General features: G+C 36.7%; 1 protein-coding gene across 2 annotated transcripts in view; it reads left to right on the forward strand.

The window, feature by feature from the left end:
- Nucleotides 1–22,659, forward strand: part of LOC100014747 (palmitoyltransferase ZDHHC11) — a 252,599-nt gene that overhangs the window by 17,924 nt on the left and 212,016 nt on the right. The gene's annotated exons all lie outside the window — the stretch shown is intronic.

Genomic DNA, 22,659 nt, shown 5'->3' on the forward strand with positions numbered 1-22,659 from the left:
AGAGTTTAGGAGTAAAGGGTGTTATATCTTAGCAAGACATCTATCACTATTCTCAGAAAAATCCATCCATGTCATCCCATGCTGTGCAATAGTTGTCCACGTCCTCCTGCAAATCACCCTGAAGGGTTCTGCCTACCTGCTGAGTACCTAATGTCTAGTAATATTGGCATTGAATAGGTACCAGTGGACCATAAACGTTTACCCTCATTCTTACTACATAACTAACATATTCTTTAATGATCATACACCTTCCTGATTACATCTTTTATATTACTTCTCTTGTGCACACCTTCCTTGGTCATGTTTAGATTCAGTTGTGAGCTCCTTGAGGGCAAGAGCTGTCTTTTGCATCTTTCTGAAACCCCACAGCTTAGCGCAATGCTTGGCACAGAATAGTCACATAATAAATGTTTATTGATTGATTGATGATGTCGTACAGCCTGCTGAGTCCCAATTTATACTCCTTCACACTGTTTATTAGAGATATCAAACTAAGGGGGATGCTGAATGCTGCCTGAACCAGATAAAGATGTAATTGGGAAATGTTTAATAAAAAAAGTTAAAAATACAATACCATATATACATATATAATGCATGGTTTAAATTGTATTCAAATACTGTGGTATTCTATGACATAACCAATTACACAGCATCTCTGGGAGAAGACTATTTTAAAAATACGGTTTTAGGGACAGCTGTGAAGCTCAGTGGATTGAGAGCCTCAGATACTTCCCAGCTGTGTGACCCTGGGCAAGTCACTTGACCCCCATTGTCTAGTCCTTACCACTCTTCTTCCGTGGAACCAATACACAGTATTGATTCCAAGATGGAAGGTAAGGGTTTAAAAAATAGGATTTTAGAAGAAAACAGGCTAAATTTCCTTTTGGAAAATTGTAGTATTTTTCTGTACAATTTTCCAAAAGGAACTTTAGCCTGTTTTCTTCCTGTTCAGTTATGGATCAAACATGCCATGTTTGTCCAAAATATATGTACTGTTATACCAATTGTCTGCTCAAATCCATATCATAGTCTGGACAAGAGGAATTCTTCATCCTTTTGGTTTTCCTATATGGATTAAATTCCTTTGCACAATTATTGATCTTTTTTTTTTTTTGCAAGGTTCTAGGCCAGGCTTGCTCTAAACAGCCCAATGGCATCTGAAATGAGGAGCATCTTTTCCATTTGGATTCTGCACTAGACATCTTATAGCCCTTCCTCTGTTGTTGCCTCATTTAATATTTTTAATAATAGTGTCATCAAAGTTATCTTTGTGACATTCACATCTTTTAAGGAACCTTGTATGATTTTTACAGATGTACTCTATTCAGCCTTAAAGGCGATATTTTAAAAAACTGAATCAAATGCCTTTTATGGTCTACAAACAATAAGCAGTGTGGGATATTGGATTTGTTGTATCATTGAGTTAATTGAATAACGCTTGAAAGGCAAGTGTTGCAGTGCAGAGATAAGATCTGGACTCAGAGGACTCAGCATCAAACACCATCGCTGCCCTTTACTAATCTGTATAACTTTTGTCAAGTTACAACATCTTGGGCCTCATTTTCCTCCTCTGAAAAATGTAAGGGTTAGATAAGATGATCTCTAATTTTTTTCCATCTCTTAAGATCTGATCCTGTGTGATATGAATTAACCGCTATGAATTAACACTTATTAAAAAAACCTTATATTGTCCCTTCTTTTACATTAATCAAAATTCCCCTTGAAACATCTGTGATTTATACTTATAACAATTTGGTGAAAATTAAAAGAGAGGCATGAGGGGAATAATTTTTAACATTTGACACAGAGTAAAGTTTAATTTTTTAAAAAATGTTTCCTCATAGGGGCAGCTGGGTGGCTCAGTAGATGAGAGAGTAAGGCCTAGAAATGAAAGGGTCTGGGTTCAAATATGGCTTTAGATACTTTCTAGCTGTGTAATCCTGGGCAAGTCACTTAAAACCCATTGCTTAGCCCTTACTGCTCTTCTGCCTTAGAACCAATATATAGTACGAATTCTTAGATGGAAGGTAAGGGTTTTAAAAAAAAGTTTCTTCTCTTCTTTCAAAAAACTAGAGCTGATTCCTCAAAGCTCTCAAAATTTTCACCTTTTGTATGAATGTCCTATGCCTATATTTGGTCTAATCGAGACATTTTCCAACATAGCTTTAGAAGTCCTTCTCCAAGCCTATCTTTGCATTAAAGTCACCAATATTAATTAAACTTTTTATTCATAGATTTAATTATTTTTCCTTCTTTACCTTGTAATACATTTTGGCACTTAGTTTATTTGGAGTTTTGTCTTGGGCAAATGCTTATCAAAAACACTATACAAGGTAACCAAATATCCCATGAAAATATATTTTTTAATTGTTTTCAGAGTTTCAATAAAAACTAACTTCACCAAATTCCCTATTTGAACTTTGCATGGAGAGCCTGGAAACAATCAGCATTTAATAACCATTTTCATCTATCCTATTATTTTATTTATAGTGGTAGATTAAGAATGGTATGGTTCATTTCTCCTCCAATAGTATGCCTATTTTTTGATTACTAGACAAGGATTTCACATCTAGAGTAGCAAGAGATAAGTTAATATTTATAAACAATCTAAACATTGTGATTCTTAGAATCCTTTGTCTCCCTTTCCATCACTCTGCTTTGGCTCTGCAGAAAGGGAAGGGGGCTATTAGAGGCCTGAGATCCATTTTTATTTTTCTTTGTTTAATGAATTTTCATAGTCAAAGAATTCATCATCTAATAGACAGTTCGTTGAAGATAAACCCCTCTGATCTTAGCTGGGCTGATCCTCAGAAAGCACACATAATCTACTGTAAGAACTTTCCTAAAACCCCTTCTAGCATGGTAGGACTTTCTATCCCCCTGGCAGAGTCTTCCATAATCCAGGGCAACCTCTATGTCATGGTGATCATTGACAGTCATAGATTCTTCTGGTTAAGACAGAAACCTATAGGCAAGATGGTAGTACTAAATAGATTTGGAAATAACTAAACAACCAGATCTAGAGAAAATATTGATTAATGCATTAGTTTCCAAATGGAGAGAGGTGGAATTCTGCAGGACTCCATTTTGGCCCTCTGCTGTTTAGAATTTTTATCAGTTACTTGGATGAAAACATTGATATCATGGGTATCAGTTTTTCAGATTATAACAAAGCTGGAAAAGATAGCTCTTGCATTAAAAATAACAGAACTGAGAGCAAACAGATGTGCATGGGTTGGAAGATGAAGCCAAAATGAATAATAATAAACTTGTCAATGTTAAATGAAAGGTCCTGCCCTTGAGTTAAAAAAAAATAAAAACAAAAACAAGAAATGAATGTTACAAGTATAAAATGAGAGAAGCATTGCCAGAGAGCAGCACATGTGTAAAACACATGAGGGTTTTAGTGGACAGAAAAATCAGTATGAATCAGCAGTGTGATATGACAACAAAACAAATTAATTCAATCTTCATCCAAATTAATAGAACCATGGAATCCCAAACAAGGGATGGGCTGACTCACATTCTGTTCTGGTGTGACCATATCTGAAATACTGTGTCTAGTTCTGGTAGTCACATAATATAGAAAGGATATTGACCAGTTTTAAAACAGATATGGAGAGGATGACCTGAGAAGATAATAATAACATTTTTTTTGCTTAATAAGAATTTGCTAATTTCTTAATTTTCTAGTTGTTTTTTTTTTTAAAGACATATATTGTGGTAGAAGTAATCTCCTACTCTCAAAATTCCCTACAAGCAAGTTAGGCTAGGTATTTTTACATTTTAAGGTACTGAGACTTTTCCCAGGTTTTAGTTGGTTTAGGGGATTAAAGACTCAGTATGCTGAGATCATGTCCTCATTTTCTGAGTAAAACAACAGCCAGGAGGGGCGCTGATGGTGCTTTGATGCTTGACTGGAGAATCACAATGGTTAATTCAAGCAAGGGAGTTTTGCTCTGCCAAATCAACTTATGGAGTCCTCAGTGCCTAACCTGGTTAAATAGGCTTCTCCTTGCCTTAAAAAAAAAAAAACAGTTGGATGACCAATGACTGTCTCACTTTATTCTAATATTGAATCTGAACTTGAAATAGGCCAGCTGAGAGCACATGCTGCCCAATTCATTGATCTGATCTTTCTCTTTTTTGTCAGTGAAAAGCACTATGAGATATGCATTTTCCTCTACAGATTGTTTTAGTTTTAGCTCAACAATTCTTGGACATTGTCTCAGCATTTTCCTTATTATTTTCAATGAAAGCATATATTATTTCTATGATTTACTGTTTGTCCCATCAATTAAATAGGATTAAGTTATTTAATCTTCAATTACCTTTTTCCTTTTCTTCAACTTATTTTATGGCATTGTGATCAGCAATAACATGATTTCTACCTCTACTTTCCTGCATTTTAATGAAGTTTTTATACCATAGTACGTGGTCACTTTTGGTAAAACTCCTAGAAACAGCTGAGAAATATGTATACTCCTCTGTTTCCATTCAAGAATTGCCTGAATCTGTGATATCTAACTTACAAAAAATTCTATTCAGACTCAACATAGTTCTGATTTATTTTTGTTAGATTTATCTAGATCTGGAAATGGTTACCTTTAAAAGTTCCAACATTATAATTTTATTGATTATGTATTTATAACTCATTTAATTTTAAGTATTTAGATGGCATGTCATTCATATAATTTGTATCAAGTATTAATATTAGTTTCAGCATAATGTATTTTCCCTGCTTATCTATTTTAATTAGGTCTATTTTTTTGTTACCTTGTCTGAGATCATGTCTTTTACTCCTCTCTTTTGGAGTTTGTCTGAAGCATAGTACATTTTATTCCACCCCTTTTAATTTGGTGTGCAGCCTTATGTTTCCAGGTGTTAGATTCTGTTTACTAATCCATTATGCTATCAAATTCTATTTTATAAGTGAGTCCATCCCATTTACATCCTCAGTTATAATAATTATGTATTTCCTTCCATATTATTCTTTTATACTTTTTCTTCATTTTTCTTTGCTTGGTCCTAAAAAAGCTTCATTATATTGAGAGAGGAATATGCTTAGCACCAGTAATCTATACTTCATTGAATCAGCTTTTGCTGCCCTTTCCTTTTTAAAATTCCCTTACCCAGATTTGAAGCTTTGAAAGCTTTGAAAACTCTAATTATAATCCCTATTTAAACTTAGATTGTTTTCTTTTAAACTTTAAATTTTATTTTATCATCATGCAAAACACACTTCTTCATTGGTCATTCTTATGACCATTTTGAGAGAGCACACTCATAAATAACCAGAACTCCAAAATAAAACCATAAAACATGATGTGAAAGAGAGTATGTTTTGATTTTCATCCATCCAAGAGTTTGTTTCCTTTATCATTAATTTCTCTCTTGATCTATTTTCCTCTTTTTCCCTTCTCTGCTCTGTTCCATTTTACTTACCATTTGAGTTTACTATATTTCTATATCCGAGTCTTTGGGTGTGTTTGTATGTGTAGTTGAAAAAGTTACATTTATTATTTCTGCTTTTCTGCATTTGTTTATGATGTTTTTATGCCCTAGTACATGGTTGATCTTTGTATACATACCATGTGCTGCTATAAAAAAGGTATATTCCTTTTTATCCCTATTTAATTTTCTCTAGATGTCTATTAACTCTTAATTTTTCTAAGATTTCATTCAATTCCCTTAATTATTTATTTTTTTGGTTTGACTTATCGAGTTTTGATAGGGGAAGGTTGAGGTCCCCCACTAGTAGGATTTTACTATCTATTTCCTCTATTTTCTCCTTTAAAAATCTGGATGCTTTACCATTCGGGCATAAATGTTTAGTATTGATATTACTTCATTTTTTATAGCACCTTTTAGCAAGATATAATTTCCTTCCTTATCTCTTTTAATCAGATCAATTTTTACTTAAGCTTTGTCTGATACTATGATTGCTACTCCTGCTTTTTAAAATTTTAGATGATGCCAAATAAATTCTGCTCTAGACTTTTACCTTTAATCTGTGTGTGTCACCCTGCCTCAAATGTGTTTTTTGTAAACAACATATAGTAGGATTCTGGTTTTTAATCCACTCTGCTATCTGCTTCCATTTTATGGGTGAATTCGTCCCATTCACATTTGCAGTTATGAATACTGTGTATTACTCTCCATTTAATTTCCTCTTTTGATCCTGCTCTATTCCCTTTCACTCCATTCCTATTCACCAGTGTTTTTTTTTTTTTATCACCACCTCCTACTTCCCCCTTCCTCTAATTACCTCCCCTTACCTTATCTTATTCTCCTGCTTCTCTGTAAGGTATGATAGAATTCCAAACCCCTTGTGAATATTTGTTTTCCCCCCTCTGAGCCAGTTATGATGAGAGTAACGTTTAAGCATTTCCTGCCACTACCCTTATCCTCCCCTCCCTATAATGATTTTTCACACCTCCCTATATTATGTACTTTACCCATTTTGTCTCTCTTTTCTCTTTTATATCAGTGCAATCCTCTTTTTCACCCCTTGATTTTTTTACATATCATTCTCAGCTTACTTCCCTATCCTCTTTCTAAGTATATTCCTTCTATCTGCTCTACTATTAAGAATAATGTTTAAGAATTACAGATATCCTCTTTCCACGTAGAAGGAGTCCCTTAAATTTTCTCTTTATTATTTACATTTTTAGGCTTCTCTTGGGTCTTGCCTTTTGACTTCAAATTTTTTGTTTAGGTCTGGCTTATTCCTTAGGAATGCTTGGAAATCTTCTATCTTTTTGATGTCCATTTCCCTCCTGAAAGAATATATTCAGTTTTGCTGGATAGATAGCTTTGACTTGTAAACCTAGATCTTTTGCCTTCCTGAATATCATATTCCGTGCCTTCTTATCCTTTAATGTAGAAGCTGCTAGGCCCTTTGTGAACCTGATTGTAACTCCATGGTATTTGAATGGTTTCTTTCTGGCTGTTTGAAGTATTTTTTCCTTGACTTGGTGGTTCTTGGATTAGGATATTATATTCCTGGAAGTTGTCATTTAAGGATTTCTTTTTGGAGATGATCTGTGGATTCTTTATATTTCTATTTTATTTTCTTGTTCAAGAATATCTGGGCAATTTTCTTTGATAATTTCTCATATTATGATATTCAAGGTTTTTTTTGAACATAGCTTTCAGGAAGTCAAATCTTAAAGTGTTTCAATCTATTTTCTAGGTCAGTTTTTTTCAATGAGATATTTCATGTTTTTGTCAGTTTTTTTTTCATTCTTTTGATTTTGTTTTATTGTTTCTTGATGTCTCATGAAATCATTAGTTTCTAGTTGTTCAGTTCTAATTTTTAGGGCCTTATTTTCCTCCATCTGCTTTTGGGTCTCCTTTTTCATTTCTTCTTACATTGTTTTCATTTCTCTTGAAATGAAAACCTTACCTCCTTTAGTTTTCCCTTCTTACTTTCCCTGTAGGGTAAGATTGAATTCAATACCCCAATGGATCTTGATCTTCTTCCTTCTCAGAATTGATTGCACTGAGAGTAAGGTTTAAGTATTACCTATTGGCACTCTCTTCCTCTCCTTCTTATAAGAGTATCCTCCCCCTCCCCTTCCCATGTGTCTCTTAAAGATTATCCTATTTAGAAGCAGTGAAAGTTCAGACCTCGGAAACCCTTCCTTACCGATCGCAAACCAAGTGCTCCTAAGACACCAAAATTCAAGCTGAACAACAGGATAGACCTGGGGAACCCTCCTCCTCGACCTGGATCAAAAGGTACCACACCCCAAAAGCCAGAACCCTAGATCACTCAGATCTAAGGGGTAGGCAGAAGGAAGGTCCCAGGACCCATTCCCCCAACCCAGAGTGCTGAGCCCTCGGCAGCAGCAGGAACCTCAGGGCTCTGAGGACTCACCTTGAAAGCAACCTGAGCAAGTCTCCAGGGCACCCAACACAGATGGCAGGGAAACATAGAGAGAAGGGGGAAGCCTGTAGCCCCCTGGCTGGGTCGTTCCATCTGAGTCTCAAGGGAGGTCCCAGCTTTAGGGCACCAGCTGAACCCAATCCCATCAGGAGCCCTCAGAGCTACTGAAAGGACAGAAAACTCAGAGCCAGCAAAGGGGTTGCTCCAAAGAACATACCTTGAAAGTAACCTGGGTCATTCTCCGGGCATTCAACATAGACTGTGGAGGAGGAGGTTGGTTTTTTTTTCTCTTTTTTTTTTGGCTTGAGGATCATTAGGCCCACACCACCTGAACCTAATCCCATCAGGAGCCCTCAGAGCTCCTGAAAGAACAAAAACCTCAGGGCCTGGGAAGGGCTTACCTTGAAAACAACCTGGGCCAGTCTCCAGGCATTCAACACAGATTGTGGAGGAGAAGGGTTTTTTTGCTTCAGGGCTCATTCGGCCCAAACCAGGTGAACTTAATCCCATCAGGATCCCTCAGATCCCAGGGAAGCCATGACCCCTCCCCCCTTAGAGAGCAGGATCTTCTGAAAAAACAGAAACCTAGAGGTGGATGGCAGCCTAGAAGGAGCATAGACCTGGCAGCCTGGCCAGAGCTTTGGAGATCCTCCATATTTGCTCCAGCCATTCAGGAAGTTTAAAACTCAGAGTAAACCCAGCCCAACTGAGCTGAACTCAAGCCCATCAAAAGTCTCTAGAATGCAGGGAAGCCCAGGCTCCCCACCCATCCTCATTGACTGCTGGACTTTAAGCCAATCAAAAGCCTCCAGAGGACAGGAAAGCTCAAACCCCCAACAACCCTCCCCCAGAGATTACACCAAGAGATCTTCTGTTAAAGCTCCAAGAGGGGAGACTGATAGAAGTCCCCAAAAAACAAAAAAATGAGAGGAACAAGAGCACAGACAAATACGGGGAGTAAAGAAGGGGTGAATTTGAACGAACAACAGAAAAAGAAGAAAGAAACTACAATATACAGCTACTACTCAGAAAATGGAACAGAGGGGGAGAGATCAGCAAACAATAAACCAGAAATCCCAGCAAATTGGATACAGGCTGTGGAAGAACTCAAAACACAACTAAGAGAGGCTGATGACAATTGGTAAAAGAACTTAAAAATTAAGATAAGTCATCTGGAAACAGAGGCACTTGAACTAAAACAAGAAAATAATGTCCTGAAAGCCAAAATCATCCAGCTGGAAAATGAGGCAAAGGAGATGAAAGACCAGGTAAAGGAGATGAAAGACCAGGCAAAGAGGATGAAAGATGATCTTCAAAGAAAATCCAGACCAGAAGGAAAAAGATGACCAAAAAGCCAGAGATGAAATCCAATCTTTAAGAACCAAAATAAAACAACTAGGATCAAGTGACCTCACAAGGCAGCAGACACTATAAAACAAAACAAAAAGAATGAAAAAATTGAGGAAAATGTGAAGCATCTCATTCACAAAACAAACGATTTAGAAAATCATTCAAGAAGAGACAATTTAAGAAAAATTGGACTACCAGAAGACCACGACAAAAGAAAAAGCCTGGACATAATACTAGAGGAAATTATCCAGGAAAACTGTCCCAAGATCCTAGAACAAGAGGGGAAAGTGGAGATTGAAAGAATCCACAGATCACCCCCTGTATTTAATCCCCAACTGACAACACCAAGAAATGTTATAGCCAAATTCAAAAACAATCAGATGAAAGAACAGATACAAGCTGCCAAGAGGAAGCCATTCAGATACCATGGAAACACAGTGGGGATAACACAGGATCTGTCTGCATCCACACTGAAGGACTGAAAGGCATGGAATACGATATTCCAGAAAGCAAGGGAACTAGGTCTACAGCCAAGAATAAAATATCCATCAAAACTGACTATATTCTTACAGGGGAAAGTATGGTCATTTAACACAACAGAAGAGTTCCAAGCATTCATAAAAAAAAGACCAGACCTGAACAGAAAATTTGAAGTCCAACCACAGAACTCAAGAGAATCATCAAAAGGTAATTAAAAAAGAGGGGAAAAAACAACAACAACAAAAAAATTTTTAAGAGACTCAGTAAGTTAAAATGATATGTATCCCTATAAGAAAAGAGGTCAATGGCAACTCTTAAAAACTGTTGCTCTCACCTGAGCAGCTAGAAGAACTACACTCAGAGGGAACAGTGACAAACTGTATAGGATGAAAGGACAAGACATAAATAGGTATATAGATATATGCATGCATAAATACATATACATGTGTATATATATATATATATACATGACTAAAGCTAAAAAAAGAAAAGAGGTTATGACTAAAAGAAATGGGAAAAGAAACAAATGGGGGTAAATTTATAAATTTATATGTCACAAAGAAGCTCATGGTGGGAGGGGGGAGAACATCGATACACTGGAAGGTTAAAGAGGTTGGAGATAGGAAATACTCAACTCCTATGTACTTTGAAACTGACCCAAAGAGGGAAGAACAATCCAACCCATTGGGGAAGAGAATAGATTTGCGCCCTATAGGGGAGTAGAAGGGTAAAAAACAGACTGGTGGGGAGGGAAGCAGTACAAGGGAGGGAGAGGGTGGGAGGGGAAATTTTAAAAAGACTACAGGGGAAAATAATGGAGGGAATAAGAAGGGAGGGGGGTAGAAAGGGAAGTACAAGGGGGACTGATTTAAAGTAAATCACCGGAGTAAAAGGTAGAGCTGAAGAAGAAAGGTTAGAATTAGGGAAGGATATCAAAATGCCAGGGAGTCCACAAGTAACAGTCATAACTTTGAACATGAATGAGATGAACTCACCCATAAAACGTAGACGAATAGCAGAATGGATTAGAATCCAAACCCCTACCATATGTTGTCTTCAAGAAACATACATGAGGCGGGTAGACACCCACAAGGTCAGAATTAAAGGATGGAGTAAGACCTTCTGGGCCTCAACTGACAGAAAGAAGGCAGGAGTAGTAATCATGATATCTGATAAAGCCAAAGCAAAAATAGACCTGATCAGAAGGGATATGGAAGGTAATTATATTTTGTTAAAAGGGACGTTAGATAATGAGGAAATATCACTAATCAACATGTATACACCAAATAATATAGCACCCAAATTTCTAATGGAGAAACTAGGAGAATTGAAGGACGAAATAGAAAGTAAAACCATATTAGTGGGAGACTTAAACCAACCATTATCAAATTTAGATAAATCAAATCAAAAAATAAATAAGAAAGAGGTAAAAGAAGTGAATGAAATCTTTGAAAAATTAGAATTAATCGACATATGGAGAAAAATAAATAGAGATAAAAAGGAATACACCTTCTTCTCAGCACCACATGGCACATTCACAAAGTTTGACCATACATTAGGTCACAGAAACATGGCACACAAATGCAGAAAAGCAGAAATAATAAATGCAGCCTTTTCAGATGGCAAGGCAATAAAAATAATGATCAGTAATGGTACATGGAAAACCAAATCAAAAACTAATTGGAAATTAAACAATATGATACTCCAAAATCTTTTAGTTAGAGAAGAAATCATAGAAACAATAATTTCATCAAGGAAAATGACAATGGCGAGACATCCTTTCAAACCTTTTGAGATGCAGCTAAAGCGATAATCAGAGGTAAATTAATATCCCTGAGTGCATATATTAACAAACTAGGGAGAGCAAAGATCAATCAATTGGAAATGCAAATAAAAAAACTCAAAAGCGATCAAATTAAAAACCCCCAGCAGAAAACCAAACTAGAAATCCTAAAAATTAAGGGAGAAATTAATAAAATCGAAAGTGATAGAACTATTGATTTAATAAATAAGACAAGAAGCTGGTACTTTGAAAAAACAAACAAAATAGACAAAGTACTGGTCAATCTAATTAAGAAAAGGAAGGAAGAAAAGCAAATTCACAGCATTAAAGATGAAAAGGGGGACATCACCTCTGATGAAGAGGAAATTAAGACAATCATTAAAAATTACTTTGCCCAATTATATGGCAATAAATATACCAACTTAGGTGATATGGATGAATATTTACAAAAATACAAACTGCCTAGACTAACAGAAGAAGAAATAGAATTCTTAAATAATTCCATATCAGAAAATGAAATCCAACAAGCCATCAAAGAACTTCCTAAGAAAAAATCCCCAGAGCCTGATGGATTCACCAGTGAATTCTATCAAACATTCAGAGAGCAGTTAATCCCAATACTATATAAACTATTTGACATAATAAGCAAAGAGGGAGTTCTACCAAACTCCTTTTATGACACAAACATGGTACTGATTCCAAAACCAGGCAGGTCAAAAACAGAGAAAGAAAACTATAGACCAATCTCCCTAATGAATATGGATGCAAAAATCTTAAATAGGATACTAGGAAAAAGACTCCAGCAAGTGATCAGAAGGGTCATCCACCAGGATCAAGTAGGATTTATACCAGGGATGCAGGGCTGGTTCAATATTAGGAAAACCATCCACATAATTGACCACATCAACAAGCAAACCAACAAGAACCACATGATTATCTCAATAGATGCAGAAAAAGCCTTTGATAAAATACAACACCTATTCCTATTAAAAACACTAGAAAGCATAGGAATAGAAGGGTCATTCCTAAAAACAATAAACAGTATATATCTAAAACCATCAGCTAATATCATCTGCAATGGGGATAAACTAGATGCATTTCCAATAAGATCAGGAGTGAAATAAGGATGCCCATTATCACCTCTTCTATTTGACATTGTACTAGAAACACTAGCAGTAGCAATTAGAGAAGAAAAAGAAATGGAAGGAATCAAAATAAGCAAGGAGGAGACCAAGTTATCACTCTTTGCAGATGACATGATGGTCTACTTAAAGAACCCTAGAGAATCAACCAAAAAGCTAATTGAAATAATCAACTTTAATAAAGTTGCAGGATACAAAATAAACCCACATAAGTCATCAGCATTTCTATGTAATTCCAACACAGCTCAGCAGCAAGAACTAGAAAGAGAAATCCCATTCAAAATCACCTTAGACAAAATAAAATACCTAGGAATCTACCTCCCAAGACAAACACAGGAACTATATGAACACAACTACAAAACACTCGCCACACAACTAAAACTAGACTTGAGCAATTGGAAAACCATTAACTGCTCATGGATAGTATGAGCCAATATAATAAAAATGACCATCCTACCCAAACTTATTTATCTATTTAGTGCCATACCCATTGAACTCCCAAAAAATTTCTTTACTGATTTAGAAAAAACCATAACAAAGTACATTTGGAATAACAAAAGATCAAGGCTATCCAGGGAAATAATGAAAAAAAAAATACAAAGGAAGGGGGCCTTGCAGTCCCAGACCTCAAACTATATTACAAAGCAGCAGTCATCAAAACAATTTGGTACTGGATAAGAGACAGAAAGGAGGATCAGTGGAATAGACTGGGGGAAAGCGACCTCAGCAAGACAGTATAAGATAAACTCAAAGATCCCAGCTTTTGGGACAAAAATCCACTATTCGATAAAAACTGCTGGGAAAATTGGAAGACAGTGTGGGAGAGATTAGGAATAGATCAACACCTCACACCCTACACCAAGATAAATTCAAAATGGGTGAATGACTTAAACATAAAAAAGGAAACCATAAGTAAATTGGGTAAACACAGAATAGTATACATGTCAGACCTTTGGGAGGGGAAAGACTTTAAAACCAAGCAAGACATAGAAAGAATCACAAAATGTAAAATAAATAATTTCGACTACATCAAATTAAAAAGCTTTTGTACAAACAAAACCAATGTAACTAAAATCAGAAGGGAAACAACAAATTGGGAAAAAATCTTCATAAAAACCTCTGACAAAGGTTTAATTACTCAAATTTATAAAGAGCTAAATCAATTGTACAAAAAACCAAGCCACTCTCCAATTGATAAATGGGCAAGGGACATGGATAGGCAGTTTTCAGATAAAGAAATCAAAACTATTAATAAGCACATGAAGAAGTGTTCTAAATCTCTTATAATCAGAGAGATGCAAATAAAAACAACTCTGAGGTGTCACCTCACACCTAGCAGATTGGCTAACATGATAGCAAAGGAAAGTAATGAATGCTGGAGGGGATGTGGCAAAGTAGGGTCATTAATTCATTGCTGGTGGAGTTGTGAACTGATCCAACCATTCTGGAGGGCAATTTGGAACTATGCCCAAAGGGCGATAAAAGAATGTCTACCCTTTGATCCAGCCATAGCACTGCTGGGTCTGTACCCCAAAGAGATAATGGAGCAAAAGACTTGTACAAGAATATTCATAGCTGCGTTTTTTGTGGTGGCCAAAAATTGGAAAACGAGGGGATGCCCATCAATTGGGGAATGGCTGAACAAATTGTGGTATATGTTGGTGATGGAATACTATTGTGCAAAAAGGAATAACAAAGTAGAGGAATTCCATGGAGACTGGAAAGACCTCCAGGAAGTGATGCAGAGCAAGAGGAGCAGAACCAGGAGAACATTGTACACAGAGACTAATACACTGTGGTATAATCGAACGTAATGGACTTTTCCATTAGGGTCAATGCAATGTCCCTGAACAATCTGCAGGGATCTAGGAGAAAAAACACTATTCATAAGCAGAGGACAAACTGTGGGAGTAGAAACACTGAGGAAAAGCAACTGCCTGACTACAGCGGTTGAGGGGACATGACAGAGGAGAGACTCTAAAGGGACACTCTAATGCATATATTAACAACATGGCAATGGGTTTGAATCAAGAACACATGTGATACCCAGTGGAATCACGCGTCGGCTACGGGGGGTGGGGGGGGAAGAAAAGAAAATGATCTTTGTCTTTAATGAATAATGCATGGAAATGATCAAATAAAATATTATAAAATTAAGAAAAATAAAGAGTCACAAAATGAAAAAAAATGAGGATATAAGACTAGCTGAAAAATCTTAAACTTAAAAAAAAAAAGATTATCCTATTTATCTCATTCAAGTTTCTCTTGGTGCCATCTTTGATTCCCCCCTCCCTTTTTCTTTATTTTTTTGCATATCATCTTATACCACTGATTACCCCAATCTCTTCCTGTGAATGATTCTCCTAATTACTATAATAGTGAATATAATTTTGAGAGTTACAAATAACATTTTCTCCATATATTAATATAAATAATTTGATCTTATTGAAGCCCTTAAAGAAGAAATTATCCAGGGTCAACCTGTTCTTCTTGTTTTTCTTGGTGTTGGGAAGTTGTTGTTCCTGGGCACTGTTTGCTATCACTATGGTAGTTTTTCCTTCCCTTTCTAGTCAGAAATCTGAGTGAGATAGGCAGGTTCTCTGGGTATGGAGCTAAGGAGCAAGGATTTTGCCTAAGGCCAGCTCTTGAATCTCTGCAGCTTCTAATGTTTGCTGCTCTTCTCTGTGCTATCTTTCCAGGAGGGCCCATGGCCTGCATCTAGACTGCATCCTGTGTCTAGACTGTAGCCATGTTTACCCAGAAGTTCCTATCATTTGATTATAATGGGTTTGGGAAATTTTATTTTTTGATTCCTTGAAATATAATACATAGGTTATTTTTTGGGTTATGAATTTTAATTTAAAATATTTTATCAGTAGCTTTTATTTTTATATCACATTCATTTGCCAATATGTCCTTCACTTCTGCTCTAGAGATCCTTTTCTATAACAAAAACATTTAAGAAAGAAAAAAATTCTTCAACTTAATTTAAAAAACATATCAAGAGAGTCTGACAGTACATATAATGTTCCTAACCCTTAGTTGCCTACCTCTGCAAAGAGTGAAGGAGAAAATATTTTCATAACTCTTCTTTTTAGGACTGATCTTGATCATTGTAACTTTATATCCTCCAGATTTTATCTTGGTTGTTGTTCCTCTTTATATTTATATTTTTATAGTTGTATATATTATTTTCCTTGTTCTTCTGACTTCATTCTGAAATAGTTTCCATGTTTTTCTCTCTGAATTTCTTGTTCATCATTCTTTATGATGCTATAATTTTTCATTAATTTATGTACCATAGTTTAGCTTTTTCTCTATTAATGAGCTTATTACATTGAATTTCTCTGTCATTATGTAGATATGGTATAGATCTACATCAAAATTCTTACCATTAAAATAGATTTTGGTCATAACAGCTTCAACATCACTGTTTTTGATACTCACCTCCCCTACTGTTAATTTCCCTCCACACTTACCTTCCTTCTCTCCTACTCTCATCTCCCTTTTGCTAACATATGTGGTGATTTGGTCAGAGAAACTTCTACCATGTCCCTTAACACATGAGTTTCAAGTTTTATTATTAAAATAAAATGCTTTATGCTGGCTTTTCTTTTTTTTTAATTTCATATTTTATTTTTCCAATTACATGTAATAACAATTTTCAACACACATTTTCTGAAATTATAAGATTCAAATTACTTCCTTCCTTCCACCCCACCCCACCCCCTTAGAAATGGTTAGTAATTTGATCTGGGTTACACATGTATAATCATGCAAAAGATACTTCCATATTGACCACTGTTGTAAGAGGAAACTCATAAAATCAAAACACCAAAATAAAACTAAATAAATTAATGCGAAAGATAGTACACTTTGATCTACACCTGACTCCAGCAGTTCTTCCTCTGGTGGTGGATAGCATTCCCTATCATAAGTCCTTCAGAATTGTCCTGGATCATTGTATTGTAAAGGTTGCTAAGCTTTTCACGGTTGATCATTGTATAATATTGCTGTTATTATGTACAATGTTCTCCTAGTTCTGCTTATCTCACTCTGCATCGGTTCCTCCAGATCTTTCCAGCTTTTTTTCTGAAACCATCTTGCCTATCCTTTCTTATAGCACAATAGTATTCCATCACCAACATGTACCACTGTTTGTTCAGCTTTCCCTCAACTGATGGACATTTCTTCAATTTCTCATTTTTTGCCAACACAAAATTTTAAAGAAACCCAACTGTCAGTATAAAAAATTTTCTGAATAATGATATGCTTCTGTTGAAGTGAATAATTTATGTTACAGTATTTGCTGTTGCTAGGTCTGGGGGTGCTAGGGTATTCACTTTCTTCCACTAGGGACCTGAGAGGAGAAAGAGAGACAGAGACAGACAGACAGACAGACAGACAGACACAGAGAGAAACAGAGAGGCAGAAGAGAGAGAGAGAGAGAGAGAGAACAGACAGAGAGACACACAGAGAGAAAGAGAGGCAGACAGAGTGACAGAGACAGAGACAGGAAAAGAAAGACAGAAACAGAGTCAGAGAGACAGAGATTCAGGTGCTTTCTAATTATCTCTAGATTCAGAATCCTAGGGAAAATTACTTAAAGCTTAGGTTTGGTTCATATTGGGATCTCCCCCAAAAGGGATACAAAGTTATTTAATGTACAATATATATCAGATGTTGAATTCATTGACAAAAAATTAAACATGAAGCATTAACCCATAATTCCTATTATACTTTCTCAGGAGATACTTAAAAACATCAAAACATAGTCATAATAACAACAATAAATAGCACTTATATAGTGCTTCATGGTTTGCAAAGCACTTTACAAATATCTCACTATGAGGGAGAGCTTATTATTATCCCCATTTTACAGTTGAGGGAAATGAAGTAGACAGAAATGAAATGATCTACACCTGGGTCACAGATATGCTAAGTGTTTGAGGCCAGATTTGAACTCAGATCTTCCTCTCTTCAGGTCCAATACTCTATCCATGTTCCAACTGTATTCCTCTTTCAATTTGGTTCTTCTAATCTGTACAAACAACTCTTTCACTAGCTTTTCTATAGAGCCCGGCCAGAGCTGTCTCAATATGCCTTTGTGAACATCTTTTCCAAGAAGGGTAGAGTTACCGAGACCTCCTATTGCCCCCAGTGAGCTCTTACTAAGAAACCTAGAAGCTTTGATCTTTCAAACTCACAAGCTCATCCCCCAAACTGGAAATGTCAGTCTCAGGATTGTTGTTCAGCCATATGTTCCAGTAAAGCAACACAAAGCAGAAGAGATGGTCAAGGGCTTGGGGCTTAAATTTAGCACACATCTATGCCACCATGTATGAGGATTAAAGGAACTCCTTTTTCAGCCTACCATCCATGGAATGTCCTAGACAGAGAGCTCCACAAAACATATTCTGCAGAAAGGAAGAGAGAACTAGAGGCGAAGTTGTTTCTCCTTTGAAAGTCTCTTCCCACTTGGTGGCCATTAAGAGGGTTGCTAAATCTTAGCACTACTCCAGATCCCACAGGACCCACTGAATTGGCCTAGGGCCCAGAAGATTAGGGTGCAACTCTGTTTGCTTACCTCTATTCTATTTACATTTCAGTCATGAATGTATTCTTGATACTAAGCTGAGATATTATGCCATAGTTTGTTTTATTTTATTTGAATATACATGTGAAAATTTCCTGATATGAAAATTGATAGGAAGATTAATCACTTTATGCACTTTAAAATTTGCAAAGCACTTTATGAGTATCATCTCCCTTGCTCCTCACAATAATCCTATGAATTAGGTATGCTATTATTATCCTCATTTTACATTTGGATAAACCAAGGCAGAGAACACTTAAATATCTCTTCCCAGGTCGCACAACTAAGAAGTGTCCGAGATGAATCCCACAATTTAAAGATGGGGTTCTTAAACTTTTTTTGTATATGTCATGGACCCCTGAACAATTATGAAGATAGGATTAACTTTCCCATTGCCTATTTTTAAATTAATCAGCAAAAACTGAAAACGCTCCTACTTAACACTAAGTAGGGGAGGTCTGCAAGTGACGTACTAAAACGAGTGACAACTTCAAAAACTTGTGACTCCTTTGATAAGAGTTTATACCCTCAGAGGATGAGAGGTGGCTCCTATAGACACTACCCCCCTGGGCAGTGCTAGCCAATTTGTAAGCTATACTTAGCACCTGTGAAGAAGGGAAGGAACAGGAAATAACATGGGAAAAGGACTATAAAAAAATCCTGAACTTCCTGTCCAAGAGGTCTTTGGTCTGAATTTTTGTCTTGGAGGATCTTAGACTTGGATTGTGTTTTGGAGCTATGACTTGGACCTCTGCTTCTACTTGGGACCTTGGCTCTTGGATTGACTCTTGGGTGAGTGAGTAGCTGGCCTTCCTTTCCTGACTTCTGGAGAGATTAGTTCCAGAGAGGCCTTCCCCTCTTGGAGAAGGCTGCAAGGGTGGAACTCTGTGTCCTCTGTTCAAGAGTTAACAAGCCCCGCCAGGCTGAGGAGAGCACTGAAGGAATATTTAGTGTGATAGGCTAGACAATTTCTCTACCCTCTTTTTGCATTTTTCTACTTTCATTCTTTCCACCTCTTTGTAAATAAATCTACTAAAAGTTATTTTGGTTTGATCTATAATATTTTTAAATCAGTGACCACAATATTAATTTAGAATTCTCACATATTTAGTCAAACCCCTAAATTTAATTTCTTACACAGTCTAGTGAAGACTTTGGATCCCTTCTCAGAATAGTATACTAAAATTAATAAAACCCAATATATAGGATTATAAAGAAGAACAATTATTTTGATGTACACTTAAATTTAAAAATAAATTCATCTTTCTGACAATGATCATTAATTATCTGGCTTTTTTTTTCTTTGAGTACTTGGTAAAAATGGTTACTTCCTTTTTGTGACTTCCTCTTTTTTCTACTCCCAAGCTAAGAATTTTAAGACTTTTAATTTTTGGTCTGAAAAGAAGAAAAGGAAGTAATTACGCATCTTGCCTGAAATAGTTCATTCTACAAACCTTATTGCAAAAGCCTGGTGGCAACACTGGGCTCTTCTAAACATAAAGTAACCAATAATGGTAGTATCTGAAAGAAGGCAGTGGGGCTTTTGTCTTTAGTTGTCTAGCTGCTGGTGGTGTTTCTAGCACTGCCAAGAAGCTCTCTAGATGGGGTTGATTTGCTTGTATTGGGACTGCAATTTCCTCCAAGAAATAGAATTGCAAGAGGATATGTAAACAGATCATTGCAGCATTTTAAATCCCTCAAGAGCTTTGGATACTGTTTCTAATGCTGGTGTTTTATGATAGATGGTAAGTGAAAGGAACTTTGATTTTTATAACAATCTGTCCTGATTGATTCCTTCAGAATTGCCCTCTCCTACTAAGACCTCTGTGTGTGTGTGTGTGTGTGTGTGTGTGTGTGTGTGTGTCTGTGTGTGTGTGTGTGTCTGTGTGTGTGTGTGCGTGCTGAGATTTCTTTGGAGAAGATACCAGTTTATTTGGCATGTGTGAGATTAGGTGGAAAATGATTAGCCTTTTATGGTAAATGTTAGGACAGAGAAAGAATTAAGAGCTGCAAATAAGAAAAGAAAGAAATAGGAGGCTATTGAACTGTGTTTTCATGGAAGCTTGGGATTCTGAGAAGCAGAGGTTAGAAGGAAATGGATTGGGGGGAGGTACTGGGTTCAAATCTGCCCTTGGACACTTCCTAGCTATGTGACCCTGGGCAAATCACTTAATCCCTATTGTCTAGTCCTTACTTTCTACCCCTGGTCCAATACACAGTATTGATTCTAAGATGGAAGGAAAGGGATTTTTTTTTTTAAAGGAGGAAATATATTGCAGGCATGGGGAGACCACTTGAACCGAGATAGTGAGGTAGACAGTAGAAATTGGGAGATCAATTAAGAAACAATTGCACTGATGCAGGTAAGAGGTGATGAGAATTTATTCTAGGGAGGCAACTGGGTGAGTAAAGATTTGTTGTTAGGATGCTCTTCATCATCTAGTAGAGTAAAGAAATCTAGTAAGGAAAAGGAGGTAAATGACTGGGTACTTGTAATCCCCTTGTGCTATTATTTAATACTTGTATATTGTAGGTACATTGAGGCTCATTAAATGATGTGAAGGAGTTCATTCTGATCCTAAAAAGGTTTGATCCAGGCCAAAGCACTTGAAGTTGAATATAAACCACAACTACAATTTCAACCTCAGAGCTTTGTAGAGCAACATTTGCCAGCTCCATGAGGCAGCTTGGTGGCGCCATAGTACCTAGAGCCCTGAACTTGAAGTCAGGAAGACACATCTTCCTGAGTTCAAGTCTGGCCTCAGGCACTTATTAGCTGTGTGACCCCAGGAAAATCACGTAATTTTGTTTCCCTCAGTTTCCTCATCTATAAATTATACTAGAGAAGAAAACGGCAATCCACTACAGTATCTCTCCCAAGAAAACCCCAAATGGGGTCATGAAGAGTTGGACATGATTGAAATGACTGAACAAAAACCAGCTCCATGATCATTGATACTTGGTTGTCTAACAACTTATTTTTTAAATGCCCTCAGTTGGTTGATGCATCAGGTGTTTTTTAAACCCTTGTCTTCCATCTTAGAATCAATTCTGTGTATTGGTTCCAAGGCAGAAGAGCAATAAGGGCTAGGCAACTGGGGGTTAAGTGACTTGCCCAGGGTCACACAGCTAGAATGTGTCTGGGGTCACATTTAAACCCATGACCTCCCATCTCTTGACCTGGCTCTCAATCCACTGAGCCACCTGGTTGCCTCTAACTTGATAGCTTTTTCAGTGTATTGGGTAAAGGCGACAGAGCAGTGAGCTAGGCAGACAGCAAGTGACCGAATTCTTTCTTTTTGGAAGAGACCTTGATAATCTACAAACTGAGTAATCAATCCCGAATAAGGGAATTCATTGTACTTTGTTAACTTTAGAGTTTTTGCTCTGTTCAAAAAGGAAAGAGAAGGGGCAAGAATTGTATTACATTTTCAGGATAGGTTGGCCTCTTCAAATGTGATTATATAAGTTTCTCCACCTACCTCCTGCTCTTTAATTCTATCTTCAGAATAACACATTCCACTCTTCTTTTGAGTGAAGAACATACTGTGCAGATCTTGATTTTCCAGGGATTGTTGTCCCATCCATATTAAAAGCAGGCTCAGAGGTCCAGAAATTATGGATCAGGATTAACAATTACATAGAGGGTTCCCAATTTTGCTTAGTTGAAGAGATTTCTATTTGGGAATCTGGGAGTTTAACATATGAAATAGTTGGAAAACTTGCTATGAAATGGGATGCATGGGGAGGGTGAATAAATGATTTTGAGGAGGCATGTTCATTTGGAGAGGAGACAGCTGATTAAGAAGAAATAAAGAGCATTTTAAACAAAGATGCCCTTTTTCTAGGGAGGAAAGGCTTGCTTAGTAGCTCAGATTGATATAGAACTTTATTGTTTCTAGAGCTCTTTTTGTATTTTATCTCATTTGATACTCATAGTGGAGAATTATTGTTGAGTCATGCATGATTCTTTATGACCTCATTTGGGATTTTCTTGGCAGAGATATTGGAGTAGTTTGCCATTTCCCTCTCCAGCTCATTTGACAGATGAGGAAACTGAGGCCAAGGGCATGAAGTGATTTGCTTAGGTTGCATAGCTAGTAAGTGCCTGAGGCCACATTAGAACTCATAAGTCTTCCTCAATTCCAGGCTCAGTTCTTTATACACTATGATGCCACCTAGCTTCCTCTGTAAAAGTAATCAGCCCCAGATATTCTTAATTTTATTTTACATATGAGAGAACTGAGGTTCAGAGGGATAACTTGCCCAAGGTCACATAGTAAGCAGAAGAGCAGGTAGCAGTACAACATTGCCTTTATTTTTTGTTTTGCTTCAGATCTGCCCTATTGGCAAGGAAACTCCATATGAGGAAATTCCTTCTGCCAGGATCAGATGCTGCTAGATAGTATAAAGGGTA

Source organism: Monodelphis domestica, chromosome 3 (assembly GCF_027887165.1).
Source record: "Monodelphis domestica isolate mMonDom1 chromosome 3, mMonDom1.pri, whole genome shotgun sequence".
NCBI classification, from domain to species: domain Eukaryota; kingdom Metazoa; phylum Chordata; class Mammalia; order Didelphimorphia; family Didelphidae; genus Monodelphis; species Monodelphis domestica.